Source organism: Mauremys reevesii, unplaced genomic scaffold (assembly GCF_016161935.1).
Source record: "Mauremys reevesii isolate NIE-2019 unplaced genomic scaffold, ASM1616193v1 Contig63, whole genome shotgun sequence".
NCBI lineage: Eukaryota > Metazoa > Chordata > Testudines > Geoemydidae > Mauremys > Mauremys reevesii.
This window is the reverse complement of record NW_024100877.1, coordinates 126,436-133,503: the sequence shown is the minus strand read 5'-3', so window position 1 is coordinate 133,503 and position 7,068 is coordinate 126,436. Positions and strand designations below refer to the sequence as shown.

At 50.9% G+C, this 7,068-nt stretch overlaps 1 pseudogene; it reads right to left on the bottom strand.

Annotated features, from left to right (window-relative positions):
- Nucleotides 1-4,246: 4,246 nt before the first annotated feature.
- Nucleotides 4,247-5,182, bottom strand: LOC120394535 (annotated as a pseudogene).
- Between the last annotated feature and the right edge of the window lie 1,886 nt (nt 5,183-7,068).

Sequence of the window (7,068 nt, the reverse complement as noted above, 5' to 3'; positions counted from 1 at the left end):
CCGCCCCTAGGCCCTCAAAAAATTGCCGCAACCCCCCCCCACGCGCCAGCTCACCTCCGCTCCCCCACGGCAAGCCTGGGAGGGAGTGGGGAGAAGGAGAGTTGTGCCGCGCTCGGAGGATGGCGGTGGTGGAGCAAAGATGAGCTGGGGAGGGGAGCGGTTCCTGGCCCCCCCCCCCCAGGTTATTCCATGCACCCGCGGTCCGCAGCTCACTTCTGCTCCACCTCCTCTGAGTGCGCCGCTACTCACTTCTCCCTCCCTCCCAGTGCTTTCCCGTGGCAAGCCTGGGAGGAAGGTGGAAGGAGAGAAGCGCGGTGCGCCTGGGGGACGAGGCGGGCCAGGGATTTGGAGAAGGGGCAGAGTTGGGGAGGGGGCGTGAGGAAATTTGCCGCCCTAGGCCTAGGCCTTGTTGGCCTAGGCGATAATACACTGCTTGTTGGGGGCTGTAGGTGATGGCTAGTGGCGTTCTGTTACTTTCTTTGTTGGGCCTGTCCTGTAGTAGGTGATTTCTGGATACTCTTCTGGCTCTGTCAAGCTGTTTCTTCACTTCAGCAGGAGGGGATTGTCGTTTTAAGAACACTTGATAGAGATCTTGTAGGTGTTTGTCTCTATCTGAGGGGCTGGAACAAATGTGATTGTATCGTAGAGCTGGGCTGTAGACAATGGGTTGAGTGGCATGGTCTGGATGAAAGCTGGAGGCATGTAGGTAAGTATAGTGGTCAGTAGGTTTCGGGTATAGGGTGGTGTTTAGGTAGCCATCGTTTACTAGTGCTGTAGTGTCTAGGATGTGGATCTCTTGTGTGGAATGGTCCAGGCTGAGGTTGATGGTGGGGTGGAAATGTGTAAAGTGTAAGTGTCCCTCTCTGAAAGCCAAACTGTTACCTGTCTTCTATTTAAAGTTTTACTATGCTTTCTGGCCACTTGAGAAAGAGGGTTCACCCCGCCGAAGCTCCCAACTTCCCCGGCGATGTAATATATTTTCTTTAACAGAGCTGCCTGTGTAGAAATGACTGTTACTGGTACCGTCTTTTACACACAAATATGAAGGGGGACACATTCATATTGACACATTTAAATAAATAAGTTTTATTAATTGTCTGGTTTAACATGACCTTTTACATCCACCTGTAAAAATGTAAACCACAACGACTACCATAAGGGAGTCTGAGCTGGTTCATTCTTCCATTTTGTCCTTTTCCGGATTTTCTTCCTGAGATCTGTGTCTCAGACATGAGCGAAACCAGCTGATGCACGTAGTGGTGAGCTGGAGCCAGTTCCCACTGGTTCGCAGGAACCGGTTGTTAAATTTAGAAACTCTTTTAGAACCGGTTGTTCCAGGACAACTGGTTCTAAAACAGCTTTTAAATTTAACTAAAGCTCAGGCAGCTATCCACCCGGCCCCCGGCCCCAGCTCTCTTCCCTCTCCTCCCCGGAATGCTCCGCCCTCCTTCTCCTCCCCCTCCCCTGCTTCCCGCGAATCAAATGTTCGCGAGAAGCCTGAAACAAGCAGCAGGCAGGTAAGCCGGGGGGGCAGGCGTGAGGAGGGCTCCAGAGAGGCATGGCGCGGCCCAGTCTGGCTCAGGCCGAGCGGCTTCCTCTGGCCTGGCCCCTAGCCTGGCCCTGGCTGAGCTCCCCTGCTCAGTCCTGGCCAAGCACCCCCGGCTCTGGCCCCAGTGGCATCAGCCCGGCTCGGGTTCCGCGGCGCCAGTGCTGGTCCCGGCCGAGCGACTCCGAGCCAGCCCGGCTTGAGCCCCACAGCACCGGTGCCAGTCACGGCCGAGCGGCTCTGGGCCAGCCCGGGCCCTGACTCCCCGGCCCAGCTTGGGCCCCGCGGTGCGGGTCCCGGTCCCCGCCGAGCAGATCCTGCCTGGACCTCGTGGCACCGGCACTGGTCCAGGGCCCGGCCGAGCGGCTCTAGCCTGCTCAGCCCCACACAGTGCTGGTCCCAGTCCTGGCCGAGTGGACCTGGCTGCGGCCGAGTGGCTCCAGGCAGTGCAGTAAGGGGGAAGGGAGCAGAGATGGGGTGTTGGAAGAGGGCAGGGGAGTTTGATGGGTTGTGGGGGAGTGGATAGTGGTTGGGGCAGTCAGAGGGCAGGGAACAGGAGGATTGAATGGGAGCAAGAGCTCGAGGGGGCAGTCAGGAAGGAGCAGGGGTTGGATGGCATGGTGGGGGGGCAGGAACAGAGAGAAGGTGCTGTTGGATGGGGTAGGAGTCCTGGGGGGCCATCAGGAATGAGAGGAGGGGTTGGATGGGGCGGCAGGGGACAGTCAGAGGACAGGGAAGGGGGGTGGATGGGGCAGTGGTCCCGGGGGGCATCAAGGAACATAGGGTGTTTGATGGGGCATGACCCCCTGGGGGGGCACGACCCCCTTGTGGTGTGAGGAGGAGAGAACCTGTTGTTAATATTTTGGCAGCTCATCACTGCTCCCATGAGACTACCGAATTCAATTCTCAAAGGCCTCTAGAAAGGCATCGTCAAGCTGTTGAGAGATTTTCAGAAAAGAAACAGTGTAAGCACCTCACTGCTTGTTTTTAGATTTACACAACCTCCTGGTTCCTAACTTCATTACACTCCATCATCAACCATCGCTTCTTAATCATTCATTTACCTGAGCGACATCTTTTTTGTTCACCTTTTGTTCACCTGGTGACTCCGCTGAGCTGCTTTCGTCTTCCACCTCCAGGGGGGCGGACAACGAGAGGCCTTCATGCTCATTGGGGTGCCTCACGAGGGTTTGGGTTTCGGGTTCTGGCGTATCCATCCACGGCTGAGTCAAAGGGCCCTCGTCGGAACTGTCACTCGTGTAGCGCTTTCTCCACACAAGTCCAAAGGCCCTCGGGGCTAACACAAAGTCTGAAGTCCTCACCAGGGTGGTGAATGAGTCCATGTTTCCACGATTTCTAAAGCACGTGTTCTTGGTAAAAGATGGCCTCTTCTGCCCCGATTGCTGGGACTTATGGGGTGAGAGTGTTGCGCTCTGATTAGCAGAGGGCACTGGGACGAGTTCTTAGAGGGGTGACACGACCCTTTTCTGGGCAGGTCACCCCACCCCGGAACATCACCGATTGGTCAAATCTGCTCTCAGGGTGGTGCTGTGTGGCTGAAACCCATCGTGATTCGCAGAGGGCAGTGGAGGAGTTCTTAGAGGGGTCACACGAACCACTTCCGGATGGGTCACCATGCCCCGGAACACCCCTGATTGGACAAATCTCCTCTCAGGGTGGGCCTACAGGGGAGAAACCCCTCCTGATTGGTAGAGGGCAGTGGGAGGAGTTCTTAGAGGGGTCACATGACACACTTTGCTTCCAGTCGTGTGTCCTCCTTGACCCTAGAAGTAATATTCCCCATGGGTGGGACTTTCAGTGACAGGTGGTCGGGGCTTAAGGTGTCAAGGGGAATGGTTTAAGCAGCCAAGAGGAGTGGTTACAGTTTGATTTATGGTAGGTCCCTTATACTATTTCCGATTTCCATACTACTGAATCCCACCCTGCCAGCATGCCCATTAACAGAAGGGGCCCACTCATTCCACCATCTCCCTAGCAACCAGCGGGCCTTGTAAGCATGGGCCAAAGTGGCTGAGAACAATGGCTTGTTGTCCTGGGACACAGAGACTGATGATAAGGGACGCTACTTAACCCCAGATTCCAAGATGAAAGCGAGGCCTGGGGTTTCAATAAGACTGATGGTGTGACTAGCTCACTGGATTTGTTATTTTACCTCATCTGGTTCAAGAAGCAATCCTTCCTTGGCAGATGCGTGGCTGAAGTCTCGTCCTTACAGATGTTTTGACCACATGTGTGAATAAAAGCCAATAACCCATGGAGAAGGAGATTAGCATGGCCCATGGGTGATTAACCAGGGATGGGACAGTGACAGGCCAGGTGTAATGGGAAACAACAGCCACATCTCTTCTCATAGTGACTTTATTCATAGGAATTCTGAAGTTAGAGCAGCCACCGATACGGCTCTTTAGGGGCCAACATCCCACCGATCCCCTGGCTCTCCACGATCAGAGTGACTTTGTAAATGCTGCTGCCTGGCTTGATCTCCTTTCCCCGGAGTGCTGTCCTCCCTCAATTGCGGGTGGGGTGGCCCCCCTAAGCCTCAGGTCTTAGACCCTCTATGAGCCTCTCTCTACAGAGTGGAGATCAGTAGCTCTTGTTTCCTCGTATATAAGGGTCCAAGATGGAATAGGTGCCATGACCTGTGTCACCATTTCTGGAGCTGGATGATGAACTGACTCTTTACTTGACAAATACCCTGATTATCCTCGCTCGAAGATGGTTGCTTTTCATGCTGAACACGATTGGATTCATTAAAGGAGGAATCAGCAGGTAGATGTAGCCCAGGATAACTTGAAGCAAGGGAGAAGAGCTCTTCCAGAATCTGTGTATGACAGTCAGGCTGAACTCTGGCATGTAGAAGAGCAGGACAGCGCAGAGGTGGGAGACGCAGGTGTTCAGGGCCCTAAGGCATTTTGTGGGGGATGTGATGCTCAGCACTGCTTTGAGGATCATCACATAAGAGAGGAAAATGAGCAGCTAGTCCAACCCCACCGTTATGACTGTAATAAACAAGCCATAGATGTTGTTGACTGTGATGTCCGAACAAACCAGCTTCATGACGTCCTGGTGCAGGCAGTAGGAATGGGAGAGGACATTGGCTCGAAAGAATCGGAACCATTTCAGGAGAAAGGGGAGTGGAAATATTACTGCCACTGCTCTTAGCACAAACACCAGTCCCATCTTGGCTATTCTCGGCAGGGTTAAGATGGAGGCATATCTCAGCGGGTTACAGATTGCGATGAAGCGATCAAATGCCATCAACAAGAGCACAGAGGATTCAATGAATTGCAGAGAGTGGATGAAGAACATCTGGGCAAAACAAGCATCAAGGCTGATCTCTTTAGAGTTAAATAAGAATAGGCCCAGTATCGTCGGTATGGTGGCTATCAATAAGCCAAGGTCTGTGACGGCCAACATGGAAAGGAAAATGTACATGGGCTCATGGAGGATTGGATCTGTTTTTATAATGAACAGAATGACTGAATTTCCTACTATCGAAATAACATACATGAAACAGAAGAGGACAGAGACCCAGAGATGGATGTCTTCCTGCCCAGGTATCCCAGTGAGAAGGAACACTGCAGGTGTGAATTTGGTGTCATTGGCAGCTGACATACCGTACTGGGCAGGTCCGAGAAGATTTAACTTTCCTTCCTGAAAGGAAAAAGAACAGGAAAGTAGATGATATTTAATGAGACATCTTTCTGCTCTGAGTGCAAATCTAGGATTCCCAGAAGCTCAAGGAAGATCAGAAAAAACATAGATTTGGATTTACACCCCCAATAGGATATGCCAATATGAAGATAGGCACTGCCAGACTGGATCAGACCTACAGTCCTTTTAGCCCTGTAACCAGTTACACATGCGTCAGGGGAAGATGGAAGAATCCCTGCAATAGGGAGCTATGAGATTAACTGATCCAAGGGAAAGTTTCCTCCAGGCACCCACTAGTTAGACATATTTTGTGGTGTAAATTCAGTCCCTCTCTGAATCCTGCTAATCCCTTGGCCCCATTGATATCTTGTGGATCAGAGTTCCACAGCCTACTTGAGCACTGGGTGAGTTTGCAATAATGACATTCACACAGACACCCTTTCTGGCTCTCAACTTCAAAGTGTGGCCCATTGTATCATGACATGTGTGTACACATATGGCAAGTGCATGACGAACATGGTTATTGTGTTTATCTGTCCTGCATTTAAGTTATTCATAAACGTGTTTCATTGCCTCATTATATACATTCTTTTTTTATTGTCTCTGCTCCTGTGAGTTCAAATTATGCCACTGCCTCTTTGCAGCACATGGGATAAATTTTCAGGGTCTGTTTCTGAATTCAATAACGGCATCACTCCAGATTTACGTGTGTAAATTCGATCAGAACCGGGATCTATTAACTTTCCCTTACCAAATGCTCCCAGTGATACACTCTGACCCCCAAGAATCCCTCCAAGAGAAGCTGAAGTGCTTTGCCTGGCCTATGTTGACTGAATCCAGAGATCATCCTACAGGTTCCCCTTCATCCTCACAGGACCCGCATCTGCTCCCCATGCAAGGGATTGTAGTTATCTGGTAAATTACACGCTAACATGGACAGTTACTTCAGCTGGATAAGGGAAGGGTTGTCATCGCAAATGGGTGAATAGTGCAAACGCTAGGTTTGCACTGATATCCAGGTGAGTGTGCTAGTTACTTCAGCCATGCTTTTTTAACAGGTGATGGAGGTAAATTACATAAAACAACTATTACACTGCTCTTTCCTGCACCTCAGCTCTACTCTTTGCTGAAACACAGACCAGCAGTTCTGTTCTCTCAGGACTTTTTGGAAAGTCTTGCACAGGTATCGTAGTGTTATTGTGTGCATGACCTTGAATGTAAGTATTACAAATGGCTTCTGCTCCGTTAGCAGAGGAGAGTACCATACAGCTGTTCACTGAACAGAGAGTTAATAGCACAAACCCATTGCAAACAGTATGTGGGGTACTTCTGAAAAACTTTCTAAAGCAAAAGCCATTAAGCAGTAAAGTTACCACTGCTCCTTCCTGTAGCAATTCCAACAACTCTGCCATTGGATTTCAATATGCATCTATGTCATGAAATTTTTATTTGTATTACAATGAAAAGTTTTGGCATAACATTTACGCAGCTGTACTTTGGCACACACATGTCAACCACAGGTACAATCCCAGCCGGACCTATTGAGCAGGCACAGTGCTCAGTGCTGCAGCCACATTGTGCGGTAGCCCAGGGCCCAGTCTGTGAGTGGGAGAATGGCGGGATTTCACCCCATGAGAAAGGAGGCTACGGAGCCTGACATTTGGCCCTCAGACACCAGAGAAGGGAAAGAGATGAACATAGCCCTGTAACTCTGAGGGATATCTTCAGGGCAGAAGTGCTGGAGCCTTCAGCCAGTCAGGAAACAGAAATACAGGCAAGTCGCATCTTAGGCGCATTTAACATGCGCAAATTCAGCTTTGTGCAGATGGTAAAAATGGGAAAAAAAG